This window comes from Pollicipes pollicipes, unplaced genomic scaffold, assembly GCF_011947565.3.
Source record: "Pollicipes pollicipes isolate AB1234 unplaced genomic scaffold, Ppol_2.1 Scaffold_5724;HRSCAF=6776_pilon_pilon_pilon, whole genome shotgun sequence".
NCBI classification, from domain to species: domain Eukaryota; kingdom Metazoa; phylum Arthropoda; class Thecostraca; order Pollicipedomorpha; family Pollicipedidae; genus Pollicipes; species Pollicipes pollicipes.
In genome coordinates this window covers 10059607-10076002 of record NW_023596746.1, presented here as the reverse complement: position 1 = coordinate 10076002, position 16396 = coordinate 10059607, and the positions used below count along the sequence as shown (strand labels likewise).

Genomic DNA, 16396 nt, shown 5'->3' with positions numbered 1-16396 from the left:
ATATATCTCTCTCTCCTCCTCTCTCTCCTCTCTTCATCTCTCTCTTCTCGCTCTCCTCTATCTCCCTCTCTTCTCTCCTCTCTCTCCTCTCTCTCCTCTCTCCTCTCCCTCCCTTTCTCTCTCTCTTCTCTTCTCTCATCTCTCTCTCTCTTCTCTCTCTCTCTCTCTCTTCTCTCTCTCTCTCTCTCTCCTCTCTCTCTCTCTCCCTCTCTCTCTCTCTCTCTCTCTCTCTCTCTCTCTCTCTCTCTCTCTCTCTCTCTCTCTCTCTCTCTCTGCGTGCGTGCACGCGTGGGTGCGCGTGCGCGCGCGTGTGTGTGTGTATGTGTTTGTGTGTGTCCATACAGGGTGACGATATCTAACTTCAAATAGTGTTACCATGAAAGTCCATGTTCTGCTCTAGACATGCTTGTAACTTATGAACTCAGCCTGGGTCGAGGTATCCACACCCTGGCCCCCGAGCCTGGGTGGCTCGGGGGCCACCCAGGCTAGAACGGCTCAGCCGGGGGGGGGGCGGGGCGGCTGCACCCTGGCCCCTAAGCCTGGGTAGGTTTAACAGCAGTGCATTACGACCCGACGGAGCGCTGGGCGTGAGAGGCTGCGGCCGGCGCGCCCCGCCGTCGGTGGCCGCGCTTCACGTAATGGTGCGCTAATTTTACGACTAGTCGTTAACTGAGATGACTCATAACTCATGTCTGCTTAAAACGAATTACGTGGCGCGCCGGTTAGAGCCGTGCGCCGCCACTGAATGCCTGTTCAGGTATTGTCTAGGCTGGTGGAGGGCGCCGGTAAGAGCCGTGCGCCGCCACTGAACGCCTGTTCAGGTATTGTCTAGGCTGGTGGAGAGCGCCGGTTAGAGCCGTGCGCCGCCACTGAATGCCTGTTTAGGTATTGTCTAGGCTGGTGGAGAGCGCCGGTTAGAGCCGTGCGCCGCCATTGAATGTCTGTTCAGGTATTGTCTAGGCTGGTGGAGAGCGCCGGTTAGAGCCGTGCGCCGCCACTGAATGCCTGTTTAGGTATTGTCTAGGCTGGTGGAGAGCGCCGGTAAGAGCCGTGCGCCGCCACTGAATGCCCGTTCAGGTAATGTCTAGGCTGGTGGAAAGCGCCGGTAAGAGCCGTGCGCCGCCACTGTGAGCCTGTCCGGGTATTGTCTGACCTGGTGGAGAGTGTCGGTAAGAGCCGTGTGTCGCCACTGTGAGCCTGTTCGGGTATTGTCTGACCTGGTGGAGAGTGTCGGTAAGAGCGGTGCGTCGCCACTGTGAGCCTGTTCGGGTATTGTCTGCCCTCATGGGGAGCGCAGGCTCAGCGGCACAGTGCAGGACTTAAGCCTTCAATCACAGCGTGGCTTTGGTGGGAAACCAGCCTACTCAGAAGCTAAGATATGACCTTACGTAGTTCAGTGCGTGCCTTCTAGCCTAATGTTTTATGTATGTATTGGCACCCGTGGCGTACATCTTACCATGTGACCGAGACCTCTCGCACGTGTAAGACCACGAACCTCTTCGTCTTTTTATAGCAGAGGTGAGGGGGCTCTGCTACTGAATTACGTAAGAAAAGAGACACTGTTGGCCTCGTTTCTCCACGACTATGGAAAATCTTGACACCAGATGTCGCGTAGCTTCAGGTTTGCCCGCAAGTGCAATGCCGCGATGCCGACCGTCGTTGCGGTCTGTTGGCCAAGCCAGCCGCGTGGTTTTGGGTCCTATCCGTGGTATTGTGCAGTGTCCTATACATCTGACCCCCGTCCCCGGTGGCGTTGTGTCGTACCTTGCAGAGCTGCCCCCGCGGTACTTCGTCGTGTCTCGTAAATCTCCGTCCCGTCACGATCACCAGTACCACCCGCAGCGTCGGCAATAGCACGGGACGTGGGCTTCGCTTGTGTGTACACAAAGCCCGCGTCAACGTCTGGTGTCCGCATGCGGGCGTCCGTGTCCAGGTGTCCACATCCGGGGGTCCATGTCCAGGTATCCGTGTCCGGGTGTCCGTGTTCGGGTGTTGATGTCCGGGTGTCCATGTCCAGGTGTCCGCATCCGGGTGTCCGTGTCCGGGTGTTGATGTCCGGGTGTCGGTGTTCGGATGTCCGTGTCCGGGTGTCCGTGTCCGGGTGTCCGTGTCCGAGCATCCGTGTCCGGGTGTCCGTGTCCGGGTGTTGATGTCCAGGTATCCGTGTCTGGATGTCCGTGCCCGGGTGATCGTGTCCAGGTGTCCGTATCCGGGTGTCCGTGTCCGGGTGTCCGTGTCCGGGTGTCGTGTCCGGGTGTCCGTGTCCGGGTGTCCAGGTGACCGTGCGTCCACATCCCGAGCGTATCCAGGTGGCGGTCCAGACGGCAGACCCAACGGTCGTCTCTGTGCACCACTGTCCCCGCCGATCAATACCACCAAAGGATGGCAAACGAGCGGCCCCGGTCGCGCTGCCCCCATGGGGAGGTGACGGGCCGGTGCGCGACCTCCGCCAGCTGCCGACGGACGGCCGGGTCAGGACGCGCCCCACCGCGCCTCCCTCCATCACGGTGCTGAAGCTACCGACGCTGATCCACGTCGTGACGATAAGGCAGGCCAGACGGCCTCGCTCAGGAATGTACCCGATCCCTCGTACTGCGAACGTCTGCTGCTCCCAGGGACGGCTCCAGCGGAGAGGCCGTACACATATCACATTACTCATGGAGGGGGAGGGGCGATGACAACCGAAGCGCAACAAGAGGATGGAGGTTGGAGGGAGGGACAGCGTAACGTAAGGTGCAGGTACAAATCGTGCTGAAACCTTTTTAAGCGTTGTAAAAGTTCTTTCCTGACTAGTTACACTTTATCCACTTGATCAGCCACACGTCCGTCTTTATTTCGCACCCCTAACTCAACTAGGCGTCAAACGAACGCTTCACGCTTTACGCTACGCTTTTGGGATGTAACGCATAACACAGCAAAACCAGGGAGCGTAACCCGGGTTTTTGCCGAGCGTAAACAGTGCTTGAACAGGGGAAAGAAGGGCTAAAAAGGTCAAGAATGCGTAACGTAACTTATGGGGACGACACTCGAAAGCAAGACTGAACATTGACAACGCTAATGAGATGCTATCTTTTACGGATGATGTCGCATCACCAGTGCGTAAACATTAGGCACTGTGTTTCCACGTGCCGAAACGGTCTTAGCCTCAGCACAGTACTGGTGCATTCGGCTGGTATATCGCTGTGACGCGGTGGAACTAGGTTAACAAAGATAGGTGTACGCAGCTGTACAACACAGCTGTACAGCCCCAATCAAGCGGCCCAGCGCCGTCCCACGGTTCCCACGTAAGACCTGATAAAGGTCAGCCGGATTTTGGCGGCTCAATAGGCACTGCAATGATCGCACAAGATCATTGATGGCAGTCACTAAAGACAGCTTAAAGTCATCCATACGTAAAAAAGCGTTTGTTTGCTGTCATGCCTGCTGGATAAGCCTCTCCTAGACCGGGCGGGGGCGCACGACAGCGCTGAGTGACGGTTAGCCACAGCAGCCTGTCGGGCAGGGCTGATGCCAGATTGGACAGCTGCACGTCATGACAAGAACCCGATAGCATTGAAACTCACCGACATTTATGTCATAGACACAACACCACTGTCCGTTTACGAGCCGATTGTACATTCGCCCAGTCTAAAAATACATTGATATATGGCGTCGCGGAGCGATATAGTCGGTTTTGATTCATTGCCGAATAAACAGGTGATGCCTGACCTTTTACCTCAAAGGAAATCTTACAAAAACCGACAGTTTTCCCCGCGACGTCCTATTATGACATGATATTTCTTGCGCATGCCAAAATGACGCTTTCTCAGTACTCACTGGTACCACCAAAAATGTCTCATCAGATAAGTCGCTTGCACTCCCGGGAAAGTCACATATCACGGGCTGCACAAATGTCAGCTTTGGTACATCATTCAGACTAACCTCTGGAGCTGCAGCAGTCCGGAGATGAGCTCCAGTTGCAGCATCATGGTCCCGGGCAGGCATAGGTCACCTCATGCATGAGCCGCCGCTCAACCCTGCCGCCTCCCCGGGGGTTTGCTCAATGCGCGCCTCACACCGGGTCGCCATAGCACGACAAGCCACCGAACGTCATTGGCAGATCTGTCCGCCCGCTCTCGTTACGACCAGGCGAATGAGTTGAGCGGCGAGTTGGCCGCCGATCGGCGACGAGGCGAGCTCATCACGCGGCAGCACGCGCAAAGTTGGTCACCGCCGGCCGGCCCGGTCGGCAGTTGGACGGCGAGTTGAAGTAGCCAGTTGGCCACCGTTCCCCGCCGATGAATACTGTATTGAGCGACGAAGGTCGCCGTGAGACGGCCGCAGCTCAGGCGGTGAACAGCCAGGTACGTGCGGAGTCGGCGCGGCCCGGCGCCCGCGCCGGCTCGGGGGTCAACGGCGGCGACCTGTGCGACAGCGCCGGCCGACGTGCCGTTGCCACGCGGCGCCGTTTCAAGCTGCACGACGCCCGGTTCCGGGACACCGGACGCCACTCACGTTGTATCGGCGGCCGGTATTCGGCACGGGCCGTTGCCGCGAGGCCGGTGCAGCGCCGGCCGCCGCCGCGTGTCAGCTGGCCGCCGCCGCGTGTCCGCTGCCCACTGCCGCGTGTCCGCTGACCGCCGCCGCGTGTCCGCTGGCCGTAGCCGCGTGTTCGCTGATCGCCACCGTGTGTCCACTAACCGCCGCCGCGTGTCCGCCAGCCGCCGCCGCGTGTCCGCCAGCCGCCGCCGCGTGTCCGCCAGCCGCCGCCGCGTGTCCACTAACCGCCGCCGCGTGTTCGCTGACCGCCGCCGCGTGTCCGCCAGCCGCCGCCGCGTGTCCACTAACCGCCGCCGCGTGTTCGCTGACCGCCGCCGCGTGTCCGCCAGCCGCCGCGTGTCCGCCAGCCGCCGCCGCGTGTCCGCCAGCCGCCGCCGCGTGTCCACTAACCGCCGCCGCGTGTTCGCTGACCGCCGCCGCGTGTCCGCCAGCCGCCGCGTGTCCGCCAGCCGCCGCCGCGTGTCCGCCAGCCGCCGCCGCGTGTCCGCCAGCCGCCGCGTGTCCGCTGACTGCTGACCGAGTCTGGTGCTAGCGGGCCATATCACGCTGGGTGGAAACGCCTAAGACTCCCTGACTGGGTGAAGAACCCTCAGCGTCGTTTAGCTGTCAAGATATGGGATCGCATTTACGTCAGCCCTTTTAACGGCTCTTGCCGTTCAAGACTCCTCCAACTCAACGGGCACCATGACGCCATGATGCATCTTCAACCGAATGAGGCGAGGACCGCCGCAGTGGCCGGGCTCGTCACGTTAGCCGCCACGCCTTTAGGTGGCTGGCGTAACATTCTGATTTCTAATTCCGACGCCGTTTTCCAATCTAAACCAGTGACTGTATCCAGGCCAGCACCACCCCATGAGTCTTCTGCATCCGAACTGAGGCGTTCAAACCCCAGCTAGTATTTGTATTTGAACGAGTGCGCGCTTCCAAGTGGCAATACATGCGTTTTCGTATGCGTGTATGAGTTACCAGTTACGTACAAACCCTTTCATTTTCGATCAGGGTTAACGATCTTAAAAAATGAGAGTTGCCAAAAATACTGCATCTGGCCGCCTGTTTACGTTGAGCCAGTTGTCTGTGTTGAGTCTCCGTAGCTCCCAGACTACTGATACCTCATCCCATACTGTACGGACAAGGCCATCGGGACCGTAAACCAGCCAGAGGCTGCTTGAGAGCCTACATATCGGAAGTAACGATGTGGATGCGGTCTGGGTCTCCATCGACGGCCGCCGTCGGTAGGATCTCTGCTTGTCATCTGCCTGCCATGAGCGGATCTAACAGGGGTTAGCCAGCCACGGACCGTCTCAAGACGGTGGAAACATTTGATCTTGAATTTATCATTTTGCTTCATCGCAGTGCGCAGCGCTTCATCGGCTGCCCGATCGAGCACTACAAGTCATCGACTGTCTCGACCCCCAACTGAACCTTTCAGGTCATCGACTGCCCCCTCCGAGCCTTCAGGTCATCGACTGCCCCTTCCGAGTCTTCAGGTCATCGGCCGCCCCGACCGAACCTTCAGGTTGTCGGCTGCCCCGTCCAAGCCTTCAGGTCATTGGCTGCCCCGGCCAAACCTTCAGGTCATCGGCTGCCCTGTCCGAACCTTTAGGTCATGGGCTGCCCTGTCCAAACCTTCAGGTCATTGGCCGCCCCGTCCGAACCTCCAGGCCATCAGCTGCCACGTCCGAACCTTCAGGTCATCAGCTGCCCTGTCCAAACCTTCAAGTCGTCGACTGCCCCGTCCGAACCTTCAGGTCATCGGCTGCCACGTCCGAACCTTCAGATCATCGGCTGCCCCCTCCAAAACTTCAGGTCGTCGGCTGCCCCGTCTGAACCTTCAGGCCATCGGCTGCCCCGTCCGAACCTTCAGGTCATCGGCTGCCCCAGCCGATGACCTGCAGCCGAACCATGCAGGCTATCGGCCGCGTTCGATGGGCTCAACGTCGGATTGAAAAGTCGATCGGGCTTATGGGCGGCCGGGGACGACCGTGACAGATGTGGTCAGGTGCCAGGTACAGTAGCGGTACTCCAGCTCTGATAAGACCCGCCCACTGGTCTCGTTCCGGACTAGAGTGGACTCTCCAGCCGACACGTTACGTAGCGGCAGGAGGCCTCGGTTCAGCCGTCTCCTAGGTAAGCCCTCGGGTGGGGGCTTCGAGGCAGAAGTGCGACAGATTTCTGATCAATAGCTGGCTGCTTGTTGTGGGTTCAATCCGCCAGTAAGCTGATCCCACAGTAAGTGCTCACAGATCGGCACTTATTGTAGATTATAGCTGCGATAGGTGGAAAAAGCACGAACACTGGAACTCATTCAAGAAAAAGGCCTGGTGAAAACGTTGCACATAAATTAAAATGCAATAGCACTGTTGTCGAAAGGCCATGCCTGTCGTGTTAGCTTCCGCGTGGGTTTTGTTTTTGCATGTAGTGTAACCGATATCATTCGTAATGTTTTCCGGTTACACATGGTTCACACCTCATGCTCTGCATGCACATGGCAAGTGGAAATGCAATGAATCTATAATCCCAGGAATCCATATAATGCGAGCACGATTTTGTTATCACGCAGGGTGTTCCTCGCATCCTCGGCGCACATCTGTTTCCGTACGGATACTTCTTGCGTGCTTTGAGTGCATGCTTTTTGTTGGCCTTGGAGTAGCTCGGACTGCAGCGAGTGCATGGGGCTCCGGGATGCATCGCGATTGATGACTGATTTGATGTCGCGATCGATGGTTGATCTGATCGCATTTTAAGACTGGTCGCATCGACTGGTTTCACCACAGCCGTCCCACCGCCGCCACACGCGGCAAGCGCCCAGCGCCTATCCCCGGCGAGCCGTCCTTCACGCGAGTGCCGCGTGGCGGCGCCACCTGCAGCCCCGCTCCACGCCCGTCTGTCACGATCAGCCCGATGCACGGGACGTCCCTGTGCCGCTGCCGAAGACAGCAGCAATTAGCAGAAGACGCAGCCTCGGCAGGCGGGACTGTCGTTAGTTAGCCGCACTCAGACTGCTGCATGTACACAGACTCAAAACGACAGTCCGATGGTCTGCACCTTCTGCTTGGGCAGAACGCTGCAGGATCACCGTCGCCCGACAATACATTATTCCGGCGGCACGGTGTGCAGCGATCTTTATCTGCGCCTGTGTAGATACTACAAGCTGACTACATTGCATTATAACAGTGTCGATTTCATGTGATACACACACACACACACACACACACACACACACACACACACACACACACACACACACATCACACACACACACACACACACACACACACACACACACACACACACACACACACACACACACACACACACACACACACACCACACACACACACACACCACACACACACACACACACACACACACACACACACACACACACACACACACCACACACACACACCACACACACACACACACACACACACACACACACACACACACACACACACACACACACACACACACACACACACACACACACACACACACACACACACACACACACACACACCACACACACACACACACACACATATATATATATATATATATATATATAGACATGCATTCTTCCTAGCAGTAAGACAATACGTTTTTTAAAAAATATAAATAGTGTTCGTGAGTTAGACTTCCACTTGTGAAAGGTAAGAAGAGCAAAAGGAGTGGCTGCGAGCTCAGATCGATCAAAAGTTACGGATGTTCATCGCGATTTTGTGATGTGTTGCTCAATGCACAGCATAGTACACCTAACTTTGAATTTAGCCAAAGCTGGGAAACTCTTACCTTCGCTCCACTCGCGGTTAAGCCCATGAAGAAAAAGGTTATGTGGGCACATGTTTATTTGTAAAGGATGCTGTTCCTTGTTATTTATGCAAATAGAAGTGACGGATATGGTTCAATGCAAATGCGGTGAGCGCGTATGACCCCACCCATGTCGCCATTAAACCATTTAGGTCACCAGAAGTAGGTGACAAGTCATAATAATGCACCACATCCATGATGTATAGATAAAGAGTAGACGGGCATTTCGTCTCCCACCCGATGATTTCATATCTCACTTGGGTTCTTACAATGGTACAAAACGTTCTTTTGTTCAGAGATATTCAACAAGAAGCCGAAAGCGATGCAATCACAAAAAATACCGGCCACGAGGCTTTAACTCTGAAATGCTCCTGACATTCATAGGCAATGGTTATCAACACAGTCAACCCTGCGCGTCTTATTTCAAGCCAGCCCCGTCGGCGGTGGCCTGAGTGCATCCCATCCACGCCATGCCGATCTCAGCTGATGCTGCGAGCCCGACATTACCACACTAATGCAATGCTCTTTGCCGGTGCAATCACTGCAACCATTAATTTCGTAAGCATGAGATACCACGTCGGGAGAGAGGATGGTGATTTATCACCATTGGCTAACAGGTGCGGTGGGATCTGACCCTGTTACGCTGCTCGCAGAGGCGGATCTGCTCATTCAATTTACTAAATTCGGTGATTCAATCACCACGGCCCCAGGCCAGAACTGAGCCTTAAATTAGAGTACACGATGGTTACAAAGTGGCGTCTTAACCCAGATAGGCAGCTTACCGCACGGGGCCGCGGTCTACTGCACACGGGGCCAGGATATGTGTTGTGACTAGGTCGCGTTCCTAAGGGCCGATATAGGCTGCTGTCCCCTCCCCCTCCTCGTCTGCTCGTGCCGAAGCCTGGTAATGATGTATCGCAGCCAATAATATACAGCGGAGGAGAGGGCGGCAGGTCCAATGAGTCCCACAACAAGGAGAAAAAGCCGTACTCACTCGGACTATTGCCGCCTGCTGGACACTTATCGTGCCGGATAATGAGGACAAGCATACATCTATCCAGTCGCCATCGCTCGGGAGGGCAGTCTTGCCGCTCAGCTACTCTGAACCGACGTTATATGGGAAAGAACCAGTCAAATGAACACAGTCAGGAACAGAAAAGGGCTTTAATCGTCGTGTTCATCTATGTATACATGGCTATAAAACCCTCATTAGCAAACGTGTTTTGCCTATAGTAAGGAGTCCCGTATTCCTCGTGTGCCGCGAAAGCCAAAAGATGTCGAGCCGGGTATGTCCTGGCATGCAAACGTGCCGGCGGCAGCCCACCAATGCCGCCTAAAAACGCGGACGGGGCGTAAACCATTTACGCCCATCACACGAGACATTACCCACTTATAATTGCATCACGCAATTTTCTGATAGCCGCTCATACAATGACTCATGGCATGCGCCAGGAATTCCTAAGTTTTGCTCAATGACTGAACGGTACAAACACATCCCACTATAACAACACACATTCTCTTTTGGGTGATTGGTGCGAAGCTGCGTGTTTAGCACAACAACCCATGCTTAGGCTTACGCTTGCTTCTGAATTTGTGATTTACAGGACATAAAAGCGCATGTGCACGCACGTTTTTCTCCGAATGCTACCAGATGCAACCACAGCTGCTGGAGATACCCCTGTTGCCAGCTGTTTGCGTCTAACGCGCCACGGCTAAACATGGCGCGCATAGCGCATCTTCAAACTCCCTTCCTCTTCATCGCTGCATGAAAAATTACGAAGCAACGCGCGTGTAAGATGCCGTCTGTGTTTTTTTCTGGACTCGGGTCGATGGAATGCGTTCCAGTACCCACGCCCAAATCAGCAGTCCTGCGTCACGCACGTTAATTGACCTCGTTAAACGTAATAGCAGACCACGCCATTTTAATTGAGTTCCATCTCGCGCGCAGATTGTGTGTTGTGCCAATTAACTCTGCAGTGATGTTTGTTTCTTTCTAAAATAATAAACGCGATGCACGGCGTCACACGCCCTTCTTTGGGACCGCAAGGGAATGCAGGCGTCATAATAGCGCTCATGGGCCACGGCGCAGCTGGGGTTCAACCCATTGGTCATATTCTCTGAGCCCAGAACGATACGCCTCTGTTATGCGAGACGCCGGCTCCTGCCGCCAGCTTGCGGCCTGTCACGGAACCACTGCCGACCCCATCGGTTCAGAAAACAGCGATTGGGAAGAGGCCCTACCTAGAGCAGCCCCAAATCAGCCGGTAGCTAACAATAAGGTGTGGAATTCGGCCAGCAGTACGACTGGGTCTGGCGTGCTCAGCGGAGCCTGTATCGGGCTTATGAGATCGGGTACGATTCGTGGCAGTAATGCGCGGCTACTGAATCGTCGATCGCGTGAGCTGCGGCCCAGCGCTTCACTGGCGCCGCCTGCACCCCGCCGCGCCTCCCTCTGAACTGCCAGCCAAGCGTCCAGTCAGACGGCGTTGGGACGAGGGGCGTCAGGCGCACGCGAGTGGGACGCCACCCGGCGTCAATGTCACGAGCACCGCGCCGGTGTTGGGGGCGTCCGCACGCCCAACTGCGCCGTGATCGCTCGACGTCGGCGCCGCACGAGCGTCTTGGCGTGCCGCGTGATGGTGGCTCACGTGACAGGCTCAGGGGGGGGGGGGGGGGCGAGTTCAGCTGACTTGTTGTTCGAAACTTTGAGTATTCAACCCACCATCTAGTTTCTCAACAGTTTGATATACATTCGTTGTTTACTATTTGGATCCATTATTTGTTCTCGTGAGTTTAATTGACAGAAATAATGCACCTTTCATAGATCGCTTTTTCATCCGGAAACTGCGAATTTGACGTAGATGGGGTTGTAATTTATTTGGGTATAATTTTGAGATGCCAACCTAACAAAGATCGTAGAGGGCACATATTTAGACTTATGGTGGAATATCTGAACTGGCGCAAAGGTTCCCAATGCTGATTTGTTGAGAAATGTTGTCACTATTTGCACGGAAAACAAACATGTTTATCTCTTGCCTGTTATAGTATGCGCAGTTCACAAAAACGTCAGTCTTCCTTGTTCTTTTGCCCCCCAAAGAAACTGTGCAGATGCGACAAACAGAACAAAACATAGTGTTCTCATAATGTATTTCCTAATGAGTGATTCCCTAATTTGGTGTGTTTGTGCATATGGTAAATGACCAGCAGCGGTATCTATAACGGAGCTTCTACAGTAACTTCGTAAGATATCGGTCAGTTTTCGGCTTGTTTTATTGCTTTGCACTGTGCTGCAAACCTGATGTCATTCGACTGGGATGATCGCTATGGACTATCTCTGCAAGAACGGCTGGGAAAGGTTCAGGTGACGTCAGCGGCTAGTCTGAAAAACGTGGCAGGCATGCAACAAAATGTTTGGGTCGGACAGAATCCTACCCCAAACATAATAATTTACATTTACTATTTAGGGCAGATATTGTTAATGTTATTTAGCTCAGAACACATTATTTATTATCCAAACCCGGCCATTCTTGTAATCTTATCAGTTCTTCTATCCGAACGCATTAGGATGCCCTAAATATTCCATTTCGAACAATATGTGCCCCCAAATGTTTATAAGCCGCCCCAAAATTGTAGGTTGTGACACGACTCTGCCCAAAGAGGTCTTATCAAAGTTTGTCGTGGTTTGTAGACTAGGTCAGGGCTAGCAAAAACGAGATAATGAGATCAAGGGTGCAGTTTGCCTATTCAATTGGGCGGACCCCCGCTCTTGGACTCCAAACCCTCTCCCCCAACACCAGGCTTGAAAAAGAAAATTTGATCAAACCCAGAGAGATTTATTCCTTAAAGAATGAAGCTTTATCCGGAGTAAAGTTTGTATTTAACTGCGTTGCAGTCCTTGGGTAGCATGTGATTTTTGGAGTGTCGAAAGCCTAAAGAATGCTAATTACAAACATTAGTCTGCCAAACTGTGCCTATGTGTATACTGTTTGTGATGTAAAAGCTAAATACCTATGGCTTGAGTGCATGTCGCCAGATTTTGTCATTGCTCTCTGAGCACTACGCCAGTGCCAATATGCGTGTGGTAATGACTTCAGCAACATATATCAGTGCCTTGTAGTTTCAGCAATAAGTGCTGAAGGAAGGACAAAGGTGTAGGTAGATAATGAGCAGCATTTGGTGACTATATTTTCTAGTCATCATACTGGTGGAAAATATGTGTTGCAACATCACCCACCAAACCACTCCGATAGATCTCTGCAGCTTTAGATCTAACCCTTCCCAGCACTCGACCTGCTCTAACTCATGGTAATTGCTATCTAATGCAAAAATTGTGGACACGAATAGGCCACTTACAGGTTTTACATGACATCATATCATTTTTGCATTTTGAAAGATGACCCCGAAATAAAGACTTCCAGATTGCAAGGGATCGATGCCTCAAATCTGCTATTTAACCATAATTTTATTACATTTTGTTTAAGTTAACGATTACATTTTGATAATGGATAAGATCATAATCATTCTTGGTGATTTGTTTATATCAAGATATTTGCTTAGTGATGTCCTATTTTTATCACGATGTTTTGATCAAAATGTGGCATTTTGGGATTGCTTGCCAAAAATGGCCGCTGGAGACTTCTGCACAATATTGTTTGGTGTGTCTTGATTAGATTGCTGTAACGGTAGCATGAAGTTAAATGTTGTGTGCATATGCAGTATAAAATAAGCATTTTGTGTTGTGGAATGTTGGGTGCTCATGTACTGAAATTGAGTGCAAGAATTTGGAGAAAACATTGTGTGATTTTCCTCGTTATTTCTGCCATGACTACTTGCTGCGCTTCCGACCACGGCTCTGAAACTGAGGGTGATATTGATTTCACATTTTGTTCCACACAGCAGGGATCCGAGCCAGGAACCAGCCCACTCGCCCTCCGCTGAGATAGCTGTACCGTGCTGAAGAGGAGCAGCCGGCGCCTGCACCTGCCGCGTTGCAGCCAAGTGAAAACCATCCGGACGCGATATCTCCTAGAACTTCTGCACTCCCGACGCACGTCTCGTGGCGGCGCTCGATGCCACCGTTGGCTGTACTCGGTGACTTGGTTCCGTTGAGCAGCGCAGTGGACTGTTGCGCTGAAACTTCTGTGCCGACACGCCGGGCGAGCTGGCTCCGCCTGACGTGAATGTGATTGGGCTGGCTTGCTACGCTTTTTAGCGCCCTGATAGGAATCATCAACGATGATGAAATACAAATGAGTGTGAGTCATCTCTTGTTGGCTGTTCCACTGAATGGCATCATCTGGAGATGGCGGCACGCTTTTCATGCTTGTAAATCCATAGATGTTTTCCATTTTCCACTTCTCCGCTATTAAGTGCAATTGAGCAAACTTTGGCATTCAACAGGCTGCCTGGCAATAAAATTAAATCAACTCACGATGACATCAATGCTCAGCAATCAAATAAATTCAAGAGTTACAGGATGCGTTGCTGGTTTCTTCATTTTTTACCTCAAATCCAATTGAACGTATGCTAACACAACGCGTGTGTTAGAGTTACTAGAAGCTAACTCTTCTGCCTGCTGCGCTACGTGGGCTAATATCTGACATTTGTAACCTAGAGATGGATAGTCTTTCGCTAGTGATCGTGCTTATGATTAAACCACTTCATCTCTTTAGATGGGCTTCTAGCTGACTTATGAGCTTAGAAATCAGTATTTCATGCAAAGCTTTTTCGTACCATGTTTATAAGCGTTGACCTGAATTCAAAAGAGACAGCTGTTCCTATTTTTTAGTCTCCAGTCATGCAGTGCATTTCTCCAGCCTCGTAACTTGAAAAGAGGAAGCTGGATTACTTGTGCATGCAGCCCAGTAGTCGTCGAGACATAAGCATAGGTTGTGAAAGATATAAATAGTGTCATTTTTATCTAGATCCAACCTTGGGGTAATTAGCCGCGAGGAGACGAATAGTGACAGTTCGAATTAGGCTAAGCCTTGGGAAGATTGGCCAGATGACGCTCGATGCCCAACCGTATCTAGAAGAACGGTGGGCAGTCATGTGGGGTGCGCGCCGCCCTGGGCAGCCGCCAGCTGTTGACCGTACCAGCGCGGTGCCGCGTCCGGACGCCTTCGCGTGGCCCGCGGCGGCGTGAGGTCGGGCTGGGGCCGGTCTCGAAAAGGGGCGTCCGTCAGAGGCGTCCGTCAGGGGCGTCCGTCAGGGGCGCGGCGGCGAGACTCCGACACCGGCTGTTCGGTCCTGTGCCATCGCGACACTCCTCCACCGACTTAAACATGCAGCGGAATGCTAGCCAGCGGTGACGTGAATGGGCTGGCCGTCTCGGAGCAAGGATTAGGGGCTCAGGCTGCGGCGATGCCGGCGGCAGGGCGTCTGGAGGGGGTGGGGAGGGGCAGCCACGCGATGCGACGCAGGCGCCTTGTGGTGCCGATACGCCACGCTCGCGAACATGCCAGTACAGGTGAGGGCTGATTCAGCCGTCATTGTGATACGCCACCTTCTGGCCGCCCAGGCGAGCGGAAGCCAAGGCACGTGTTCCAGTCGGCGGGTACTCGACCCAGTACCAGTACTTCACACGTGGCATACCGGCGGCAAGTATGCGCACTACAACTGATCGCCGGGAGCTTGCCGGTAGCAGCCCCGGCAGGATAGCGCACCATCCTGTCGTACTGGGGTCGCTCAGTTCTCAGGTGCAGTAAGCCAAACCTGGGGGGAAATTACCTCTGCCCAATGAGCTGCCGCATTTAGCGGGTTTGGTCTAAGCACAGTCTGAGCGCCTAGTTAGAGTTTGTTTGACGACTTTAGCTGTAAAAGTGTGTGTCTGAGCGGAGCGGCGAGCCGTGCCAGCCGCTGCTGGGGACGACGGGCTGGGCACCGCCCATGGGTCAGCCCCTGCTGGGGACGGCGGGCCCGGCACCTGCCCCGGGGCGAACCGCTGCTGAGGACGCTGGACTCGGCCGCTGCCCGGCGCCCATTGTGGTGCAGCTGGCAGGCGGCAGGCCGCACGGCGCGGCCGCTCCGTTTGTGTTGGCAGGTCAGCAGAGGCGGCCCGCCGCGCGTCAGGCAGCGCCGTCGACCGAGCCCGACCGCTCCAACGCGCCCTCATAGTGCCGGACTGGAGCCACCGGCCGCCGCCTCCGCCCGCCGGGGTCCGATCGGCTCTGGCCGTCCGCGCTCGTCGGCCGACGGACCCGGCCGCGCGCGCCGCCGCCACGTCCCACCGGCCCGGGATTACCGACCGCCGCGTCCCACCGGCACGGTCGCATCACTCCTCACGTCGGTTTCCATGCCACGAAATCCCGCTGCACGGATCGCGGACACTGTCATCTCGCTCCTGTCGCGGAGCACTTCGCAGCTACATCACAGCTTGCAGCGGGCTGATTAACCGAAGGGAGCGGCTCGACAACGGCGCGGCGAAATGTGAATGCATTTATCGGACAGGTTTATGGTGCGGTCCCCGCGTCGCCCCAATGGGCTTCTGCTGACCCTACGGCTTAAGGCGCACCCATTTCGCCAACGACCACGAATGACCCGTAATGCAACTCACCTGTCTCCGTTTGCATGGGCCTGCAAAGCCGACCATCGCTGTCAAACACGTGCGGCGGCCCACGCACGGCGACTGGAGGCGTAGGGAGCCGGCTGGACTTAGCCCCCGATCCGGGCTACGCCATCCATATATGAGCCGCGGGCAGCCGAGAGACACGTGTTCTGAGCACTGGATCCTGCGACTCAGAAGAGCGCCCCAGCAGCAGTAGTCACACTAGGACCGCAAGTGTTGTGTTGCGCAGTCACACCAGGTTTGCATGTGTTGTGCATGTAATCACGCTGGGCCCGCGTGCGTCGTGTCCGTGGAACACACCAGCCCCGAATGCGCTATCGATGGGACCACAGCGGGTCCAGAAGCCCGGTGTCCGTGGCGAGGCAGTGGTCGCAGGCATTGTGATCAGCCTCCATTTGAGCGGCCGCAGACGGGCGGCGCTCTGCCGCTGGCTCGTTGGGCGCCTAACTAGGTGCAGATTGCCCTCGAGCAGGGTAACGA

General features: G+C 54.6%; 1 protein-coding gene across 1 annotated transcript in view; it reads right to left on the bottom strand.

The window, feature by feature from the left end:
- LOC119102480 (FMRFamide receptor) overlaps positions 1-16396 on the bottom strand; it is a 169299-nt gene that overhangs the window by 65649 nt on the left and 87254 nt on the right. The gene's annotated exons all lie outside the window — the stretch shown is intronic.